Here is a 22,696-nt window from a genome sequence, read left to right as displayed (position 1 = left end):
GCGGTGACGCCTCTCCATCCGCAGACTGTCCCTTCTCCCAAAAAGGTGCTTTCCCCCTAAACCCAAGAGAGGTCGAGTAGGCCAGACGTGAATGACATGATGTGGAACGGTTTCAGGCTTCCTCCAGAGAAGCCCGAACCGTTGTTGCGTCCGTAGCGGCCCTCAGGGCCGCAGCACCAACGGGGACGCCTGGACCCACGGAGCCAACGACCCGAGGAGCGAGGGGAGCTTTTGACATCCGCGTGTCGGGGCCCAGCTCCCGCCTCGCTAACTGCGTAGTAAGAGAGCGTAGGGGAAAAACTGTACGAGATCCTCGGAAAACGGCTTCTCTCCTTCCCACAGAAGAGGTATGAGGGTGGGTGCAGCGAACGTCCCCGAAAAGGAGCGGCAGGAGGGGGGGTGCCCCTGCTCTGCAGCACATGACGTTGTTTTTCCTTCTCCAATCTGCTACAACCGACGACGGTAAAAAGTTATCTTGTCAAATGACTCGCTGAAAATTCCTGTAACACAGAGCGTCTTTACACCGGGTTTACGTTTTAATCCCTTTATAGTTTTTAAGACGCTTATTTAGTTTTCAGAGCGAGGCAGGCAAGACTGTTAAGCGTGCTACTGGTAATCACTTTTTTGGTGGGATTCGTATAATTTACTTAACGAAATGAGTTTGTTTCGCTTTGTATCACGAATCTGAACGTTCAACTTAGAAACACGGTGGCAGCAGCGGCCGAGACCGGCCCGGCCCCGGCCCCGGCGAGAGGGAGGCGCTGCCGCGGCGGGCAGCCCCTAATGGCCGCTTCCCTTTGAAAACCCGACCCGCTCGGGACAAAGTCCACCCGCAACCGCGGACGGGGGCCATCCCCCCCCTGCCTTGCCCCGCCCGGCCCCGGCGGCGGCCGGGGAGACGCGGCGGTGCCGGGACAGGCCGCGGGGTGCCGCGCAGCCTCCCGGGGCGCCTCTCGCTTTCACTTCGCCGCCGCCTTTGGGAAGTTTGAGGCGCGGGATTGACCCGGAGACACCCCCGCACCCCCCACCCGGGGCTTTGCCGGGAGTTCCCCGCGACGGGACGGGGCCGGGGAGGCCGATCGGTCCCGCCGCTGACCCCGCGGTGCGGGGCCGCCCCCCGCGCTCACCCACCCACCCCCGCCCCGGTCACCGGCAGACGGGGCGGGGCGGCGGGGGAGGCGCACGGAGGACGCCGCGCCTCGACCCCCGCCCCCCGACCCGCGGCACCGCTTCCTCGCCCGGTGGCGGAGCCCCGGCCCCACGGGGCGGGGGGGGGGCGGTCAGGTCAGTGACCCCCGCCCCGGGCTTTCGCGTGGTTTTTCTCCCCCCCTTTCTTTTATTTATTTTTTTTTTTCCTTCCCCCCCCCGTTGCATAAATTATGCCGGGCGGGGCGGTGACGTCGCGGGGGGGCGGGGCGCGCGGCGGCGCTCGCCCCCGGGGAGGGGGCGGTGTCGGGGGCGCGCCTTGTGGCGGCGGAGGGAGGGAGGCGGCGGGGGCGGGCGGCGCAGGCAGGGAGGGGGCGGCAGCCGCCTGGCTGGCTGGTGTCGCGCTCGGCTCGGCTCCGGCGGGCGCGCTCGCTCCCTCGCTCGCTCGGGAACTATCGGATTAAACTTGAATCGAGTGAAATTACACAAAGGAGCGAAGCGGAGCCGGGACCCGGCGGAGACCCCGAAACTACCCGAGACCCGCGCTGACCCTTCCTCTCCCTCCCCTCCCTTCCACCCCTCCTTCGCCCGCCCGCCCCGGTCAGGGATCCCCCTCCTCCCCTCTTAGCCCAGCCCCGGTACGAGCGAGCAACTCCGTGCGTGTGTGTGTGTGTGCGTGTGCGTGCGTGGAGACCCGCACCCTGCCTCGCCCCCCCCTCCCCCCCCCCTCGGCCGGCGGCACCAACTCCGGAGCGTGTCCCCTCCTCCTCCCCGGCCCCTCGGCGGAGGGCAGCGAGGGAGCGAGCGGGGGACACCGGTCCCCGACGGCCCCGACGGCCACGCACCGGCCCGGTGAGTGACCCCGCACCTCGCTCAGCGCGGCGGGAGGGAGGGAGGGAGGGAGGGAGGGCGGGCGCCGGCCATGGAGCCGGGGACTCGCGGCAGGTCTCCGTCCCCAGCCGAGCGGCGCGGCGCGGGGGTGCTCCGTGCCGGTCCGGGGGGGGTGGGGGATGATGCTGCGCCCCGCCGCGGCTCTGGGCGAGGCGGGGCGGGGGGGGGGAGGTGTCTCAGCGGGGCACTTCCCCGGGTGTAAATGGCTTTTTGTTGTGCTGCGGCCGGCCGGCCTCGCCTCGGGGGAGGGGAGGGCACCGGGGAGCCGGAGCGGCGGCGCCCCTTCCCCTTCCCTTCTTCCCCTCCCCGCCTCCCCCATCCCCCCCCCCCCCCCCCCGCTCCTCGCCGCAAGTTTGGAGGGTGACTAAAAATCCGGGAAAAGTTGAGCGAAACTGCGGGGGGGCGGCGGGGCCCAGCGCCGGCCGGGATGGCCGCGGTGAGCGCTTCCCCCGCTGACCACGCTGACGGCTCCCGGCGGCGGCGGCACAACAAGCGCTAACAAAGTGAGGGCGCTTCCCCGCCGCGCACGGCCCGGCCCGGCCCGGCCCGGCACCGCCCCGCCCGCCGCCGCGCTGCCGGCACATGGGTCGCCGGGGCCGGGGCCGGGCCGCGGCGGGGGCACCCCCAGCGGAGGCCGGGCGGTGGGTGGCGGCGGGCGGCAGGAAGGCGGGCGGGGAGGGAGGAGGAGGAGGAGGAGGAGGAGGAGGGAGGCGGGAGCACGAGGTGCCGCTCCGGCCGCCGGTGCGCGCGGCGGGGGGATCGTCCTGCCCCGGCGGCGGGAGGGGGCAGCGGGCGGCCGGGGAAGAAAGGGGAGCGCGGGGGGGGACGGACGGACGGACGGACGGGAAGGGAGGACGCTATCTAAGGCAGCCGGAGCAGTGCCGGCGGACGCTGCATAATACGGGGCTTCACCCCGCCGGGCACCGCGCTCCGCCGGCGGCGGGCCGGGGGGTTGGGGGGGGGGGGGGCGGGGGGCGGCTGGCCGGCCCCGCCGCCGCCGCCGCGCACATGGGGTCGGGGCGCTCCCACCGCTCCCCCCCCCCCCCCCCCCCCCGCCCGGTTCCGGGCCATTTTGAGGGTGAGCGGAAAAAGGTGGTTTGAGGCCAAGCGGTCACGGCACGGGGGGGTGGTGGGGTGGGGGAAACACGGGGGGGGGACGGACCCACGGAGCGGGGCCGGCGGCGGCCGCTGCGTGCGGGGAGCGGGCAGCGCGTGTGAGTGCGTGTGCGCGGTGTGTGTGTGTGTGTGTGCGGTGGCGGGGGGAGGGGGGCAGGGTTGTTAGTGAGTCTCAGGGAGAAGGCGCTGCAGGCAATGAGCAGCCATCATTACATTGCATTCATTTATCCCGGTAGCGTTACATCAGGGGACGCGCTCCCACGCCGCGGGGAGCCCCCGCCGGCGGGCCCCGCGCCCCCCCGGGCCGGCCGTCGCGGGTGGGTGCCGGGGGAGCCGGGGGGTGCCCGGGAAGGGGGCGGCTGCGGGGCACGGGCTGGAAATGGAGCCGCTTTCCTCGGCTGGCTCCCACACCCCGCTCACGCCCGGGCTGAAACTAGTTGTTTTTTAAACAGACAATGGACAAAAGGAAAGTAGCGATGCCCGGGAGTTCCCTCCCGCCGCCGGGGCCGCCCGCCGCGCCGCGCAACTCTCCCGCACTTACCCACTTTCTGCCTTTGTTTTCGTTTGGGAAGGGGCTGAGCCGGCCTCCCGCTGCAGAAAAGGGCGATTATTTTTTTTTTTTTCATGTGCGAGAAGCTTTTCCCCCCCCCCCCAACACCCTCCACCACCCGCCCCCCTCCCTCCCCGCCGCTGGGTCTTTCGTGGTTTTTTTTTTTTTGCTCGGGGAATATCAGAATAACCTCGATGCGATAAGTTTGTTTCTGTGTCGATGTGCGTCTCGATTTTACTTTCATCAAAGCAGATCGCGAGCTGTGTTTGTCCTAGAAGATGGCTTTCGGGAGAACGTGTTTGCCCTTTTCTTTCTGGTTTTTTTTTTTTTTTTCCTTTCTCCTTTCCTTTTCTCACGGTGTATGGGACTGGCGGAGATGCGAACGAGCAAGTTGAACAAAAAATGTTTCTGTTCGTTTCCTCACAGATCGTCCATTCTAACGACGGCAAAAAAATCTTAATGACTATGACCTTAGCAGCATGGGTAGCTGATTTATCCCAATTATAAATCCCGTTAGTTTGCAGTAATGTGTGAGTATCAATATATAATTCGTATTAAAAAGCATGATCGGTAATTATTATTATCGCTATTTTTTTTATATAAAAGTTAAAATCCATCGTTTGCCAGTGAGAGTGCTGCATCTGTCGCTTGGAGTGTTTTTGTCTCGCTGTTGCACAACAGAGGCTCTCTAGTCTTTAACCTAAAATGGCAGCTTTAATTTGACTGGGGCCCATTCATTGACAATGATAATAAAAAGGCTGAAAGCTAAATGTAGCTGGATGCTTGGGGCACGTTTGCAGAACTCTCTCCATTGCTAGGCACTGTGAAGAGAGGAACTTCGAAGCTCTCTAGTTTCTATCCTGAAAGTTTCCAGCGCTCTTTCTTTTTTTTATTAAAAAAAAAAAAAAAGAAAAAAAATAGGCTACTCTGTATAAAACACGTTCTAGATGGCAGGGTTGCTGCCAAACTTAGCGGTGAGGAGGTAGTCAGAGAGGGCTTCTTCCGAGAGGTCTGCCTTTTGAACAGGTCTGCCTTCTGAACAGCAGCGGAAAAATTCTAGTAATGCCTTTTAAAATAAGATGTAGTCTTGGGGGGGGGGGGGGGGAAATTAACCATTTGTTTCTGAGGTTTGTAACAGGTGATTAGAACAATTGCATTCTTTACATTTTCCCATCTCCAGCTACTAAAAGCGGGAACGTTGCTTGTTTCCTCTTGTTTGGGGTTGTAAACGTGCTCAGGGTTTCGCAGAGATCCTTTTGATAGGGTGCTGTTTTTCCTCTAGGATAAAACCACAACTGCTTGGAAAAAGTAATTATTTCTAGCTCGAGACATCATTTGAAGTTTGAAACAGTTTCACAAAACAAAATTTCCCCTGCTGTAGTGTTGGAAAATGCCACAGATTCATACGTCCCCTGTCCTGCTTTTCTGTTAACCTAAACTGCTTACCTTCAGTGTCGTCTTAGCTTTTTTTTTAAAAACAAGAAATATATAAAGATTTCTTTGAAGCTGTAGAACACGCTCTTAGATGAGCATTAAATGCTGTGATTGCGAGTTGAACTGAATCAGTGATTCGCTGATACTAACTAGATAATCATATTTGACCAAATATCTTACTAAATATTTAACAATGTAATGATATTTCTGTTATTACTTGTAAATCCTGGTTGGGTTATTTAAACAGTGGAAAAAACTTGCTCAGATTTGAAACCCAAAACAATTTTATTGCCTCGTCAGTAATTAAGGAAAGTTTTGATCATAGGCAAAGACCACGCAGTTTTTAGGAAAATAACGATTTCTGAGGACGTAGTGCAGTAAAAATACCGGTCAAGGCGAGGTATAGCGGAATACTCCCTGTTGCAATCAGAACTCTGTAGCGTGGCGGGAGATTTGAGTTGTAACCATTTTCTTTTGAATTTGGTTAATACGGAAACCTGAAGAATTAGGTCAAAGGAGCGCTGTGAAGGCTTCCCAGCCCGTCTAGAGGGGTCAGTTAACCAGGGCGTAGCTTTTTTTCACGTGAGTCGTTTTGCTGTTTCACACTGAAAAGCTTTCGATGAATGTCCACGCTGTTTCCCGTTAACGCTCAAATAATATTCGGACTTTAGAAGATGTAAAGTGGAGTTATTCGCAAGTAAAGGCAAAACAAGCCGATGGCCAAGCTACGCTGGGGCAGGTGATGTGCTGCCGGGTCCGGGCTTGGCACCCTCTCGGCGTCGGGGGGCCCGTCCTACCCCAGCGCGGAGGGCGGCTGCGTGCGAGGTCTGTGCCCCGCTGCAGCCGTGCAGGGCAGGAGGTGGCCTAGGCCCTCGGCTGGAGGAGAGTGGGCAGTGTAAGAATACAACGTGGCTTTAAAACCTCAACAAACAAACAAACCCAACCCAGACGTGATTTTCTGTAAAGGTGGAAGGCCTGAGTAATAGGAACTTCGCAGGTTTTCAAAGAGCTGCTGAAATCTCACGGTGAGGCTCTGTGGTTTGCCGTATCAATGGCATCCTATAGTGGCTGGCTCTTTGGGTTTTTTTTGTTTTGTTTTTAGTGTGTGGCGTGATACGTAAGGGTTGTTAAGGTGGGAGGAGGAAAAAAGTAACCAGAAAGGAAGAGGCTAGAAATAAACATGTGCGTTGCCTTAAATCCTGTGCCTTAACTCTGTTCCTTATTTCCCATTCGTCTTATTTTCACATTAATTTGCAGAGGGGAAAGCTTTTAGAATCTGCTGGTTGGTCTTGGCTCTCGTGAGCCCGGCGTTATTCAAATAAATCTGTGTGGCTAGCAAGGATACGGGCAACTGTGTGACAAGTCGTGTGTGCCTGCGCGACACCCCCCCTTCCCCCAGTTCCCTTAAATCCTGACTTCCAACCCCTTTTGTATTTGTCTGCTATGAACAGATCACTAACTGTGCAGATTTACGAGCTGGTTAACTGACGCCCGTAAGTAACACGGGTGATACTTTTATGTTACTTTTATGTTCCCTGTATACATGAGACAACTGCAGATTTTAGTAAATAATTAAACTGTCTTTTTTACAAGTGAGTCTTTTGCGCATAGGTGAGGCTTTAGATTTCACTTTCCCAACAGAAAAGTTATTGTGTTAATTTACTGCCTCTATTTAGCTTCACCATTAAGACAGACGTTACCTCCATCGCTTCTCATCCCTTGTATTTCTGTGAATAGCTTGTTTGCCGAATACAAACCACTGGATTTTTATGGAGCAAAGTCTCAGATGTTGTCTGTGTTTTGGCAGCGATAAAAAGGCAAAGGGAAGCTCCAAGTATTATTTATTTTTAGAACTCTTTTCAGAGGAAGGAGTGAGGTACAGTATGCAGAAACTTCCCATGCTTTTATTAGCATTCTGACAAGATACTGAAACCCGAAGGAAGAGTTTTCTCCTTGATTTCTTTCCGCCTGCAGAATCAAACTGTAACTTTTAGTGGTTCGTATCTTACCTGAGATCAGCGGTCGTGGAAGTACCGCGTCATAGTTACACACTAAAATTCTTACTTGGAAAATGAGGCTGGAAGGCAGGATACAAAAAATAAAAAAAGAGGCTGTGACCTAAAGGACACATTCCAAGCGCCTGAATATGACAACAAAGCTCTTAAGGATATTCTTAAGTATACAAAAGCTGATTAGCTCTCAGCTTCCAACACTGTGACTTTTCAAAGATGTAAACACACGCCTGGAAGAAGCCAAGTCAAAACCAAGGGTCTTCGTGCTGTTGAGTTCTCTCGTTTCATGGATGCTGCTCCGTAACAGTTTCTAAACATCCTGATTGTTTTGTTGCCATTATGCTAAACGCATTCTCCTGGTTTTGGGTTTGTTTTTGGTTGTTTGTTTTTTTTTTTTTTTTTTACATAAAGATACTTCTTAATTTAACCATGTTCATTTAAAAGTTGAAATTCAGTAAACGAGTGCTAATTATCAAAAAAGCTCTCGTGTTATTAGAGCATCATAACACGACTTGGAAAGCTTACTGGCATATAGGAACTAACCAGAAGCCCTTGCTGGCATGATGTAGGGCTCGCTTTGCTTTGTAGTGACCTATATAGCTATTTTGGGTGTGGTTTTGCTGGGCTTTCATGGGAGCTGTGTCCAACCTTCCTCTGACATAGACAATTGCTGTGACGAGAGGGCCTTGGGGGGAATGGTGGGGAATAAATAACTTCGAGGATCAATTGTCTGGAAAAAGTCATTGCAGCCAAAGTGTCGGCCTTCTTCCTAATGGTTCTGAGAGGAAAACTAAATTTCACATACATGGTCGTGATCCTAGAGGTTACTCAGTTCAGGCTTCCTTTAAATATGGGCTGGTAATTGTAAAGAACAGTGGCAGTGACTTACCTGCCTGGGAGTAGCCGGTGTGTGGAGAACCCAGTGCTGAATAGTTTCGGAAGTGCTTTAATTTGGATGTCTTTGGGCCACTTCTTAAGCTGTTCAGTTGAGTTTTCTGTTTACTGCTAGAACTTCAACAGGTAGCTGGCTTTAAAATTTCTTCTAAGTGATTTTTTTTTTTTTTAAAGAAATTGGCCTACCCCACAGTTTATTTTGTCTTCTAGCTACAAAGTAAGTGTCATTTCTTAAAGCATTTTACGGAGGTGTATATCAGATGTACAAAGTATGATTCCTTGTATGCAGCAAAGCCAGTCCTGCTCTGAAATCTAAATGTTTTGTTTCTTTCTATTTCTCTTTCCTGATCCTCCCCCCGCCCCCCGCTTTCCCATAGATTTTTCTTCCTCTTCAGATTGTGCCTTTCTTTCCTATTGGGTTTCTAATCTTCTTTCCAATTTATATTGCTCTTTGTTTGCTTAGCAGAGTTGCATTTTCTTGCCAGCCTCAGATAATTAGGAAATGTTGCAAAATAAACATGCGTTTCAACTCCTAATAACACTGCTTTCTACCCAAAGCACGGAGGATGTTTTTGTCGGTGTGGGAAGAGTTTGCTGGCTGCACCAAAGCCTGATGAAGTCTCACGTGAGACCCTGGGTGCTGGCCGGCAAGGGGGTGACGGGCAGCGGAGAGCTGGAGCGGGGGGCCGCTTGGGTGCTGCAGCCTGCCGGCAACTTTGCGAAGGTTCTTCGTGACCCTTTGAATAGGAAAGGCCTCTTGTCATTTCAAGTTTTGTTTTCATGAAAATGATGCCTCCCCCATCATTTACTAGTGAAGAAACACAGCTGTAATAGTGTCCCCTGCTCTGTGTGTGGAGTAGTTGCAAGTGGGGAGAGTCCAGTCTCATCACGCTCCACGTGAAATGGGGATAGCTGTCATGGGATGTCCCTTTCCAAACAGAGCGCTTTGGGGTGTGGGGAGGAGCTCCTGCTGGGGATTGTGATGTTTTTGAAAGGAACGGGGAAGGTTTGGAGACCAAGAACTATGTGGCCCATGGTGAAGCAGATCAGAACCTGGAGCAAGTCCAAGGAAGACTTTTATAAAGGCACTTTTGTCCTGGATCTTAAAATAGGAAGCCTGTGGATTTATTTACAGGGTAAACAGGATTTGTTGAATGGGTAGTCTCGAGGTGCAAAGGAATACCAGTCATTCTTGGAGAGAGGATTCAGGGGAAAACTAACTAAAACTGACCTGAATGCTGGAATTTTAGAAGTTCAGAGATCAGCGATAGGACAGAACAAGGAGGAAAAAGTCTTGAATCAGAGAAAGCACCGGGGTAGTACTGTTCCAGGAGAAGTGTGAAACAAGCCCTTAAATGAGAGGAATGGAGAAGTGCAGTTGAAGTCTTCAGCATTAAACGGCTTGGGTGAGCTCGTAAGTGGGAAGTCTGAGTTGATAATAACTTACTCTAAGAAAATATTTCTTGCTTCAGAGAGGATTCGTCGATGTAGTTGTTGAGATTGAAATCCAAAGCTGAAATGTTGCCCAGTAAAATGTCGTACAGGAAAGTGCACGTCACTCTGGACTGTAGAGAATAGCAGTTTAGTATTTTTTCGAGTTGAAAATAAGACAACCAGAAAGGAGATATGACTGACTTTGTTTCTAATGCTTGATAGAAGGAGGATTGAAGAAAGCAAGGTAACAATGAGGCTAACAGATGTTCAGAAATGGCTCTTATCAGGGCAATTGAGACAAAATTGTACGTAGGTGAGAGACTGGTAAATTTCCAGGATGCATCTTAATTAGTCGTTTAGGGTATAACAAAGGTTTTGAAAATCTTACCTATCCCTGGGTAGGAGAGCATATCTGAAGTCCAGAAATCTGGCATCCCAGGTAACTTGCTGCTTCTAGTTCTATGTTGGAATGTACATCGTTTGTTCATGTGGGATCAGAAATACCTAAACAGCCGTAACTGTGGTTATTAGCTTGAAGTAAGATCTGAGAATATGATTTATTTTTTTTTTTGTCTCAACTGTCTGGCATATATCTAGGCAAATCCTGCGGCTTTTTGAAGATGTGCTCTGGTTTGCACTGCTATCGGACTGGAGTAGCTGCTTGTTGGATTTGGTGGCTTATTGCAAGGCAAAAAGCAGGCAGGTCGTCATCTCTGGTTCTTGGTTTGGGAGGTACTTGGGACTGTGTTGCTAGTTCCTGGGAAGATCTTGCAGGTTTCACAGAGTGCTATGGTCGTGTCAGGATGGCTTAAACGAAGGCCCTGTGTCATCATAGCCGTTGCGTATGTGAGTTCAGAGATTCCTTTAAACTCTGGTGAGGGGACTCTTCCTAGGAGTATAATTATTGCCTCAAGTTGTTTTAACCATGAAGAATTAAAGTGAGAGTTTATAGTGAGCAATTTAATATCTCTCTTGATTTAGGAAGGAATCATTCAGAAAGTGAGTTAAATAGGGGTTTCTGGACTGCCTCAGGAGGTAAGTCTGGGAGAGACCTGCTAAGTAATCCAGTTTATTTATCAGTACCGTTATGAGGTGTCTGCTGTGCTTTGCATTCACTCGTCTCTGTGAATGGGGTCCGGACTTATTCTTCCTTAGTTTAATCACCGTTCTTTGATCAGTGGGGAAGTGAATAAGCAGGCTTCGGCTTCACTTCCCCCCTCTTTCTCTCTCGATATCTGCAAAGGTACATTGTCATTTTGGTTTTGTTCCTCCCCCCCATACAGAAGTAAGTGAAGGCAGTTATGTGATTCTTTAATTCCACTGTACCCTTATCAGAGGTTACCGAAAAAATTGCATCAGTTCCACCTGCATTTCTCCTTTACTACGGTTCTGCAGTAATCCCCAGCCCATGCTGTCTTCCCTCACAGAAGTGACTCTTAGTGAACATACTTTTGTATTTTAAACAGGATTTGAACTTCGTGGCAGCCATGCAGAAGGAAGGAGTTGTTTCGTAGAAATGGCATGGCTGTTGGAAAAATCAGCTTGTTAAAGGCAGTGCTAGAACAGAAACAGGCTTTCTAACTTAGGTGCAGTAATTGTTGTAGTAGGTAGTCTTAGAAGTTGAACGTGTTAGATGTTGCACTGAGGGGAAAAAAAAAAGGGAGAAAAATGGAAGGGGGTGTGTTTCTGTGTGGCTTTTCGTTTATCGTGGTTAGATTTAGAGAAATACTATGGTTAAGGTGACTGAGTCCTTGACTAGCTAGTTCTCAAGGAAATAAACTAATCCCTTGTACCTCTGCTCCTCCCTGCCACTTAATTTTGGGGTGTTAAAAAAGAACCTTGGCTACAAAAAAGATGGCAGGTGAAAGGAATTGCTTTCATTGCAGTCATTTGAAAGATAAATCTCCTTGATCTATTCTTCTCCTTCCTCCACCAGTCCCCTTTCCCAGCTCCCTCCCCTAAAAGAAAGGAAACCAGAATGCCTGCCTTTCTGCCTTGCCTCTGTAGATGAAGGGTGGTCAACCTTTGGCTTGTCAGTGGTTCGCGTGTGATTCCCCTGCTGAGGTTGTCACATGACTAGTGGCGTGACTGGACTGTGCAGTTATGGGGATGGTTGGGCAAGGTGAATTTTTGCTGTGGGAGGAACTGGACTAGTAGAGGCTCTTGGAGGCGGATATTACAGAGCCAGCTGGGATGCAGGCCGCGTGCCCGATCTTATCCCCCGGTGGGCCTTCTGGGATCTGCTGCTGTCTTCCTTTGTGGCTCCGTCTCTGCGGCACTCAGAGATTTGTGGTGTGTTCTGTGGCTGCCCAACATTAAGATTTTTGGTAGGCAGCTGGTAGAGTCAGGAAGGCTGAAAACCCCTCGTCTAATTTGATAAGGTGTAACGATGGTGGTGTTTTGGGGCAGGGTGCTTTTTCTCTTCAGTGCATTCTGAAATGAGTTGCTTCTGTTTTGAGGTGCCTCCAGGTAGGCAATGAACTATGAATAGGAAGCAAAGGACTCCAGCAGCTGAGCTGTCCTGTTTGCTGCTGTCATCGATTCAATTTGGCTGTGGGAGTGATATATTTGATACATGTTCACTTCTTGCTTCTCAAGTGAAATGGCAGATCCACAGTAGGCAGTCCATCACAGAACGAAGCGGATCGATCTGTGAAGAGAAATCGCTGGGCAGAAAACCTGTGGACTAGGCATCCAGAGCACATGGTCGCTTGCCTGTGGTACAACACCTTGCAGCTCATTGGTTCCACTGCCTCCCTCCACATCCTTTCTCTTAGGCACGTCAGCCTTCCCCTAGTAGGTTTACTTGGATACTGGTGACAACTTCAGGAGAAAAGGCAAAGTTCCTGCTGTTTTTTCCTCATCAGAAACACTTGTAGCTCTTCTATATCATAATGCTTACTGACATAGGTGGTCACTTTCTGAGGGCTTTTTTTACTAAAAAAACCAAACCAAAACAAAAAGCTAGGATGACATCTGCCAAGCTTTCTTTACCCTCCTCTTCTGACTTTTTCTTATCTCGCTGTGTTTGTAAGAACTTTTTTCCTGCTGGATTATTATACTTAAATCTGTATAAGAATACATATTATATCTTTGTACAATAAATTTTTTGTAGCTCCGAAGATAGCTGAAAGCTGTTGAACGTCGTCTTGTGTCCGTCTAATCATTTATAAATCGGGGTATGGTTTGAGAAATGCAGTGAGCTAATTTAGCTGGACATTGTTCTGAAAGGAGAAGTTTCCTCTCTGCCTTTGTCCCCCTGCACCCTTCCTCCCAACTGCATGGCTCTGCTACTTTGTTATAGCAGCAGTGCTTGTCAGGTCCTTCTGTGAACCACTTTAGTTCACTAAAATGGCAGAAAAATAACTCTGTAAAATGGAGAGCATTTTGCTGTTGTAATGAATCAAACCGGCTCATAAAAGGATCTGATGAACACCAGAGCTGGTACTAAGGACGAGGGGGGCCGGTGGCTTGGAGAGCAGCAAGCCCTTTTCATCTTTTCATTTTGGTGGCAGTGAGCAAGTGGATTGGATCAGTCGCCTGGGAACCTTCATGGGGGAAATAGAAATAGAGTAATCATCTGTGAAGCAAAAGACACCAAAAGAAAAATGTGCTGGCCCAAGTTCAAATTGATATTAAAACGTGTTTATTCTAGTGATGGTATGGATTGCATGCTATGAACAGTTTGTTGAAATTAATAATCCACAGCCCAGAAATCAGTTTTCCTCTTGAGGTAGGAAGACAAAAGCCTTAAAGATTTACTAATATATAAATGGCTTGTCTGATATTTCAAATATATTTAATCTTTAGAACAATTTATCCACAGGAAAGTACATTGCTCTGGGGGAGTGTGATTCTTTTTGTGGGCAAGCTTGAAGTTCTCCGTTAGGTTCATCAACCTTCTGAGTCTATTTATACATCTCCAATTTTATCAAATCAATATTTTAATTCAGTGGATTCAGTTACTCAGAGTTTTACTTCAGGTATCTACATTATTCCTGTTAGTCTGAGATGGTGTGAGAGCTCTTGGTCATAGTAGATGGCTAAGACTGTTAACTTCCTATCATAGCCTAAAGCTTTCTCGTAACGAAATGAACACACTCTTATTTCCTTAAAATTCATGAAAAAAATTACACTGCAAGTAAAATAACATGCTGCTTAGTTACTCCTGTAACACTATACTCTTGCTGTTCTCCAGAGAGAGAAATGGGCAGTTTACGTTGTGTAGCTCAGCAGAGGAATGAACACCTTACAAAAAATCGGATATTCTGACTGTAGCTCCTGCTTAAGCCACCTGCCAGCTTGAGGTGACTCTTTCAGCGTGGCGGGAATGTGGCATGAGAAACTGCTTGCTTTCTAAAGAGCCCTGGCTGTTTTGTAAAGTTATTTGTGTAAACTGCCTGCAGTGTGACAGAAAGGGGCTTCTTAGCAGGTGGAAGAGTGGAATCTTGTGCTTTCCTTCCTGTTTTTCTCAAGATTTGGGCAATTGTATGTGCCTTAATGGAAGGTAAGCGCTTGCCATAATTATAAAAAACAAAACAACAACAAAAAAACCCCCAGACCCCAATGTAGTGCAGCATCTAGATGCCTTTCTGCAGGTTTTACATCTAAAAAATTCCCTTTCAGGAGCTACAGGGGATGGCGGGAGGAGCAGGAGAGGGCACTTCCACATTCTGTCTCAAGGCACTGAGGATATTGCAAGCTGCTTTTGGTAGAAACTGTGTGAGGAGTGGTGGCCCTGGCTAGCATTGTGTGTGTGTTCAGAGGGAATATTATAGTTACTAAAAGCAGCTTGTTTACATTAGGAATTGTATGTGCTAGCTCTAATGGGCTTTAGGAAGCCCAAAGAACAGCTGTAAAACATCTGTCTCTGGGACCAGATCTTGTCTGTCTGATAAATTTTTGTCCTGCATTTTATGTTCAGATTAAAAAAAGAAATAAAACTTACTTTTTTTTAATAGAAAAGTTCTTAGCCATCCTGCTTGAAGACTGGTTTACACTTGAAAGGCTATCATGCTGTTGTCTTGAACGCAGAACTTAAAATAGTGACTCAGTATTGACTTAACTCCACTTCCTCTTTAATCCGACCATCTTGCTATATGACCTTATAACACCTTAATTTAAAGGCTGCTTATTCCAGTGGATTAAATTTGAAGGTGTCTGGTGTGGTGGGCATTGCTACAGGAAGGGCTTAAGAGGAACTGAGAAACAGTGTGGCCTCAAAAAAAGAAAAGCGGGGGGGAATAGGAGCGGCGGGGGTATCTTCCCACTTGTTCTTGCTGACTGTTGCTGATGTATGGTCTGTGCAGTAGCACAAGGCTTGCAGAAAGGTCAGGAGGAGTTCTGAGCACGTAGTTCTGCTGTACTGGAGGAAAAAGTACAGTCACTTCCAGTGAGTGAGTCCGATGCTCTTTGTCTCGATTATGCGTGGAAGTGATAGAAAGCAAAATATCTGTTTAGTGCACGTGTCTCTGAGTGTTCAGATGGTTTTTTTTTCGTTTCAAGGCTAGTGGCCTGAGCAGATGGTCAGAAGCCAGGAACCAGAGTGCTACTCCAAACTGGTATACCAGGTCCATAATGATGTGTTTTGAGGTCTGCCATATTGGGATTTGTAATAGTTGCTGTTTACCTAGCAGCTTTCATCAGATGAGAGTTCTTCACCGAGTGTTAATTTTGCCTTGCCACTGCTCTCGTGAAGTAGATAAATACTGTCCTTAAAAGCAGAGTTGGACTGATATTTAGTACATAAAAAAAAAGAAAAAACCCCAAACAAAAAAACAAAAACAAAACCCCAACCTTTTTAAGTGTTCAGAGTCTGTGCCTGAATAGCCTGCTATTTTTTCAGAATTTACGTCGTCTTCCTTTAAATACTTTCTCAGGAGTAAATTCTAAACAATTATATTTGTGTATTGAGTTTAGGGACTATAAGCTTCCCCCATGTCTTACGCAGTTTCCTGAGTAAGCTCTGCCAAATAGTCTGTGGTTGTTATATGTTGAGCTTAGATTTAGGAGTAGAAAGAGTTTTAGTAGTACACTTTCTATTCTATGCTATGTTATTAGCCATTTTGACTCACGTTTTCTGTGAGGTTTTTCTTCCTTCTCAAGTCAAGTATTTAACCTGACTCAACTAAACTACAGCCAAACAATCTCTTTGAAGAACTTGTGGTTCCAAGCAAGGCTATGTAATTTGTTGTGTGTGATATGGAGGTTATGGTGAGTTTTACTGTACCTGTGGAAACCTTGATCGGTACGAGTCCTTGAAAAAAAACCACTGGCTTGTGCTGCTTTGGTTCTGATGGAGGTTTAGCAGAAGGCCTTTTCTGCTCTGGGCACACGCTGCTGTCTTGAAGCTTGGACGGTGTTCAGCATAGAGCGGCAGCAGCACCTTTCTTGTATTGGAGGAAGCAGGAGTAGGCTGGAAGGTGCAAAGAGGCAGAGTTCTTCCATTGCTTACAACAGCAATTGTTGCATCTTCTATATTTGTTGAGAGAAAAATTTGGTCCTCTAATTTCAGGGATGGGCAGGATCCCCACTTTATAGGTAATAGGGAGGGTTTGTTTTCGGCAGCTAAGACGTTGCACAATGACTTGTGGATTGGAGCTGAGGATTGAATTCGGTCTTCCAGTAATTCCTTTAAGTGCTTAACCTAAATATGTTGTAGTTATTTTAAGTACCTTTTTATAACAGTAGTAAAGCTTCAGGCCAGTGCTTTGAGCTGATATAATCTCTTAAAACTGCTGCTTAAATCAGAAAAAGTATGAATATTTTAATCTTTTCACCACTTAGTGTTGTTTTTAATTCTTTTTCTTTCAAACTGAAAAAAGGTTTTTAATACAAGTCCAATATTCTTAAAATTTCAATGTATAACACAACTCTGCTCCGAGTTATTCCCAAACCAAACTTAAACACCACCGCAGGTACTGAGTAGCATCCAGAGAAGTACTGCTCGTACTGCAGTATTTAGCGTTGCCAGTGTTTCTGTTACTACCCTTATCCACCTTTTTTAACTCCCTCACGGGGTAAAAAACAGATCATAAACTCTCCTTGAATTTTTGGTTTTTGGAATAGGGTAATCTTTTATACAGGAATGGTAGAATTTCAGCAGAGCCTGATACTCTCACTGTTTTGGACGTCCCTGTCTCATTCACGCTGTGGTTGTCTAACGTTGTCATTTCACTTGCATTCTTGAAGTACTGATAACGTGGACTGAAAGACGGTTTCTTCATGAAAGGAAGGTGAAATGATATACTGGAAACTGCATTATCGAAGTGGCATGTTTGTCAAGAGCTATTAAAACCATGTTATGAATACAATCTTGCTTTTTTAGTATCAGGGAATAGCTCTGCCAGTTGAGACCAGAGGTCAGTCTCATCCAGAATCTTATCTCGCAGTGACCACAGCAGAGGCTATCCAGAAACAGGGCAAGTCCCTTAGCCTCTGCAACTCTGCAGCTCAGAATTACCTCAGAGAAAGTGATAGGTAACACTTAATGAATTTTTCTTGCATGAATTCATCTAGTCTTTTCTTGGTCTGTGTAAACTCTTGGCTTCCAGTGGGACCGTGGCAATGAGTTCTGCAGCTTAAGTACACAATGTATGAAGAACTGCTTCCTTTTATTTGTTTTATTTTGAACCTACCACCTGCTAGTTTTGTTTGATGTTCTCTAGTTTCCTTGTTAAAAGAAAAAGGGAAAATGGTTTGCTACTTACCTGTTCCATGCCACTCCTGATTTCGTGGACGCTCTTATTCTCTCCTTGGCTGTCCCTTCTTGAAGCTGGAGATGGCGAAGGGTGTTCAAATGCCTGTCACCCTCCTTTGGTCTTTCTGTAATTTTACTCTTGAATTGGACGTGGGCAGTGCAAACGCTGGCACTGCAGCAAGATACAGGTACTTCATAGACTTGTGCATCTCTCGTACAATTCTGTTTTGGTTTTTTTGTTTGTTTTTCTTAAATATGCTTAGTGTTCTGTTTTCTGACAAATCTTGTCTTCCTAGATATATGTGTTCTAGCTCCTAAATCTTTCTTGACAATAAGGTAATTGGGCCAGGGCTCAGTAAAATATATGTAAAACAGCCGGATTGTATTTTCTCAGGTGCATTGCCTTCTGTTTACCTAGACTGAACCTCATCTGCATTTTATTACACCTTCACTGGGTACGATGAAGGTCTGCTGCTTCCTGCATAGTTGATTTTCATTTTTAGCATAATGAACTTGTTAACATTATCAGCAAACTCACTTCAAGGCTGACCACCTGTTTCTAGATCCTTTATGTGCATGCTAAACAACACTGGTCTGGAAAAGTCAGGTGATGTTTCCTAACACTTTTTTCCTGTTTTGAACTGGTTACTTACCCATGTGAAGACCTTCCTTTTTTTACACCTTCCTCCTTTTACTGTTGTAGCTTAGTTTCTTTAGGAACCGTTGGTGGAGGACCTTTGTTCAGCAGCTGGCACGTGTTTTGGTCATCCAAGTTAGCACAGACTTTGACCACTTATCAAAGAATTCTCATGTATTGACAAGACAGGTCTTTTCTATGGGAAAGCACCAACGTCACTTTTGCAGTCTTTACTTAGCTATGTGCCCGTGAACATTGTTTCTTATACTTATTTGCCCTGCTGAGACGTGGGACTTGCTGGTCTGTAGTTCTTTGCAGTCTAATGGTGTGACCACCTTTTGAAACTGCTTCACCATTGACACGAAAGCAGTGTTTGACACCAAGGTACTATGTGGTATAGTGGATAGATAGGCTATTTTATCCTTCAGCTTTTTAGAACTCTTGGACGAGTACCATCTCGCTCTGGTCACTCGCTACTGTTGGCTTTGGTTTGACCAAAATTGTCTCTGAGGCTCTATGCGACGAAAAAGATAAAAGCCTCCCTTAGCTTCTGCAATGACAGTAGATGCAAAAACCTTCTAATTTTTGTTTATTTTATGGGAGTATTTCTTTCATGTCTTGTCTGTATGTTAGCCCAGTGGATTCTCTAGCTGACTTTGTGTACCTGGCATTTGTGAAAGTACCTCTTATTACTTCGCCCCTTTATGAACACGGCCTTTGTTTGCAGTTTTACTTGCTATTTCTCTTCTTCTGATGTATTCCCTTCTTGATGAAAAACGTTCTTACTGATAGCCTCCTCAGCTTGTGGTTTAGCTGTGATGATTTTTTTTTCCCTCGGGTCTCTGCATTTTCAGTGTAGTATTTTTTGTCCGTTCTCTGCAAACATTTTGTCCAACGGTCTCGTTTTATTTCTCTTACCAAGCTTCCTCATTTTCATGCATTTTTCTCTTTAAAGTAAGCGCTCCAATAATGCGTTTTTGTCGCTGTTGCTTTTTTAGGAATGCTAAGCTTAAATTCAATGGATTTCATTAGCAGTAGCCATGAGTCATGGTATAGTTGAGTCAAATATGACATGGACAAATCTGAATGTAATATAATTTGTTGGATGTTGAAATAGCCCATAATCTAGTTAAAATGCAGCAGTGTTGCCCTGTTTGCTTCACTGTAACTTTGGAGAAGTTTGATAAATACGGTTTATGTGCTTTGATAGCCTGTTTTCTTCTTGCTAGCAAACCAGCCACCTTACCAAGCTATACAAGTGGCATGGAAATTTATTTTGAATGCCACTGATTTATTTAAGAGTGAGACAAAGTGTGTGACTGTGGCCTTCAGCTACAATTCCCCATCAATTGTAAATTGATGCATTTGTTCAAATGTACAGTAGAAAACAGTATTACAATCAAGCTGTAGTTATCATGGGAACCATAACTTTGACTTTTCTTTTTCTTGGCTTCCTATGTGAAAAACCATACTGTAGTATATTATTTAATTGTTTAGTACTGAGGTCTCTCTGTTTTATCATGGTGTGTGACATGCTACAGTACCACTCTGTATAAAAACCTTTGGTGCTTGAAGCAGTGGTGGAACAGTAAGAGTTTGTTTATGTCTTCATGCATAGATATGCAAGTACCATATTTAGGAAAACGTTTGCACAAATAATAACCACTTCATACTGTTGTGGTTTTTTTGGTAATTATGTTGCTTTGCTTAGCTAAGAAGCACTTAGAAAGTAGTAAGTCAGTAAATCTAAAGGCATAGGCAACAACTGTTAACGTCTTCGTTTTATTTGGTAATTTCTGTTAGAGAAGAGGCTACCCTGAAAGTTACTTAGACTTTCAGAGTAGTCTGTAATATGCACTCATGCAGTACTTCAGCATAAGCAACTGAATTTTGGGGAGTTTTACATTTCAGGAATGGAAAAAAAATGTCTGCTGTATAAAGATTGTGAAATATTTGAGAGCCCATAGTCATGAAAGTAGGCGAACTGATTCCATAAAGAAGGAGCAGTTGCATTTTCAAAATGGATGCTCAAAGGAGGCAAGTGTGAGTTCGTAACACTCAGAAATAAACAGAATTTTAAGAGAGAGATCTTAAATTCTTCTGTTATTTCCTACCAAGAATGCAGGTGTCATAAAAGGCTTGTGTCTGCTCCAGTTGTCGAGGAGTCATGGTTGTGCTTTGATAAGTTTAAAAATTAACTTTCTCGTGAAACCTACTTCAGCTTCTAGATAGCATGCCATATGTACAAGATAAGCTCATCAGTTGTTTTGTTTTTCTTCTTAAAACAAGTCCAGTTGCAGTCAATGTGCTTACAGGTAATTTTTTTGAGGGTAACAGGGAAAGAAACTAGAAGTATAGATTTTTGATTTTAAAAAAGAACTTAAAGGAATTTTAGGATGGGGTCATTTCTTAGTTCAAATAATACTAGCAAAGCACCTAGAAGAAAGTGAAGGGGTAGTTTTCTGTCTGCAAAGAAAAGGTTGGTTACAAAATTTGATGTAACAAGGCTTGAAATTAATCAAGCCTGGACACAATCAAAAGCAGCATGTTGTGAGATGGTAAATTCTCTTAGGTGCTGCTTAATGAGCACTTGCCACTTTTTAATCTCTTTCTGAACTAATGCATTTTGAGCTTCTCCTCCTAAGTAACTTTCCTGAAGAATAGAGGGGAAATCTGTAATTTGTTTGTTTAAAAGCCGCGTAGTTGTTGTGCATTAGCGCAAGGTATGTCTGCTGTTGGAAGATCACAAGCTATCAGTCATTTAGTGCCCAGGTTTAAATGGAATAGGGGCTTTTATAGGCTGATTTATTAGAATACACTGCTTATAGGCTTGTTTAAAAGTGTCACTAGCAAATTTGATATGAAAAAATGGCATGAAGACAGTTGGAGATTATTTTGTCATGGTCTATGAATAGCTGATAAACAAAACGAGGTGCTGTAATGCTGTCGTTTCCTCCCTTAACCTCCTCATCCCCCATCCCCCCACGCACATGGGATTTCGAAAGTGGCATTGGGAGGAGGAAGTAGGTCTGAATCTACTAGCATGAACAGAGCTATGGATTATAGGTATCTGCTCCTGTTTCTGTGATCCTTGTCAAAGGCATATACCACTTCTGTTCCCCCATCCCCCAGCAATAAGTCAACATCTTTTGGGGCTGGCGACGGGCTTTTAAAAGTCTCTGCTCCATTTAATACACTCTTAACAAAGACCTCTGAGTAGCTGGGTACTGCACCACAAATGACAATTACTCGTTAAATTGTAACTTTGAATTGCTGAAAATTGAGACAACTGCATATTAGGTTTATTTTAAACTGTTAGAAGCGCAGTGTTTTAAGCCTGAAGTATGCTAAAGGTATGAAACTAAAAGGCAGGACAGCCTTTCTGCAGCTCAGTTAAGTCTTTCAGATAAGTTGGGTGTGATGATTTAATGATCTTGTCAGTATTATCTTAGTACTAATCAAACGGGTGTATGTGTTGATGAGTGGTATGAAATGAAATAATGTGCTTTGGGTTCCATGTCCCTGTTTTAGAGGATTTTTGGAGCAGTGATACATTAGCAGAATAGAGTCCCAACATAAGGCTTGTTGTAGGATAAAATCAAAACTGATTTTTTGACAGTAAGTTTTCGGTTTTCCTTGCTTTTTCAAAGGCTTGGATACATACTTGTTCCTTCTGGTCTACCTTGAAGTTTAACTGCAGTAGGGCTCATCCTGAGTTAACTACAACAGTAAGCTCTTGGAAATGTTATGTGGAAAGTACTTAATGTTCATAAAGACAGATTATTCTGCTGTGGTTCTGATGCCTCTTTTTCCCTTGTATGATTATTGATCTGATTGGAGCATGAGCTGATTTACATTTGCCCATCACTCAGCCTCATTTTCTTATTAATGAGATAGATAAGGATAAGTAGAAGGAAGTAAATCATTTGTTTCTGTTTAAGCACAGTTTTTGCATGGTCAAGAATGATGCTTTTTCTTTCCTCTCTTCTTCCCCTTTTACCCTTATACGTCTTCAGAAGAAATAGTCCAACTACCAGTTATGTGTTTTTAGCTGGAGGAGTAGAGGAATAATACAGGCATTTAATGTATCAGGTATAAAAGGAAGATGCTTATTTGAATACTCAGGTAGATACTACTGAAATACAAAGATGATGTAAATTTGGAGTAACTTCTGAGAAGTATGCAACTGGAAGGAAAAAAAACCAACAAACCAGTATGGCAAATTTTTGTGGTTTTGACTGGGCAAGCAAGTTGGGGCCTCAAGACAAAGGGTCAGGATAGTTTCAGAATATGGGGGTGCAGTTTAAGGCAGTTGTCTTAGTCACCTGGCTTGGAAGGAAAAATACCACTTCTATGTTTAAGTTGATGCATATTTAGAATTGGTAACGGTGTCGACACCAACGTTACAAACACTTTGCATTTTTGTAGGCTGAAGTCCATAATCTCTACCCTTTCTCAAAAATCAAGAGATCCGAATTCTGTTAGCATATTCTGTCTTGTGATAAGCCTGACAGTATGTAGCTATTCTTCTAGTCACGGACCATCATTTACCTTATGTGATTACAAAGTAGTTGTGCATTAACTGATGGAATCCATAATATGTTTAAATACATGCCCAACTGGCATTTCCTGTGTTAACAACTCCAAACTCTATATAGAGTTTCCTTATGACTTGTAATTTCTCTTTAAAATCTTTGTGAAATGAGTAACTTGGATCTTCTGTGTAATTAACAGCATCAGTAAAAGTGATCTGTGAAGGAAAGACCGTTGTTGGGTTGTTTTTTGTGTTTTTTTTTCAGTGGTGTTTTTTTTTTGGAGATGTACAAAATCTAAAGTCATATTTGTTGTGCGTCTTATTCTAAGTCGAGGTTTCTATAACATTA

At 45.9% G+C, this 22,696-nt stretch overlaps 1 protein-coding gene across 6 annotated transcripts in view; it reads left to right on the top strand.

Moving 5' to 3' along the window:
• Nucleotides 1-1,498: 1,498 nt before the first annotated feature.
• CHD7 (chromodomain helicase DNA binding protein 7) overlaps nucleotides 1,499-22,696 on the top strand; it is a 132,230-nt gene continuing 111,032 nt past the window's right edge. For 3 of the 6 annotated variants that reach the window (XM_064442655.1, XM_064442650.1, XM_064442652.1), the window contains exon 1: nucleotides 1,500-1,998. The gene's annotated coding sequence lies outside the window, so the exon portion shown is untranslated. Of the gene's footprint in view, nucleotides 1,999-4,129; nucleotides 4,234-22,696 lie in introns of all 6 variants that reach the window. The other 3 variants (XM_064442653.1, XM_064442654.1, XM_064442651.1) reach the window with 2 other exon arrangements.

This window comes from Phalacrocorax carbo, chromosome 2, assembly GCF_963921805.1.
Source record: "Phalacrocorax carbo chromosome 2, bPhaCar2.1, whole genome shotgun sequence".
Taxonomy (NCBI): Eukaryota; Metazoa; Chordata; class Aves; order Suliformes; family Phalacrocoracidae; genus Phalacrocorax; species Phalacrocorax carbo.
This window is presented reverse-complemented; position numbering and strand designations above follow the sequence as displayed.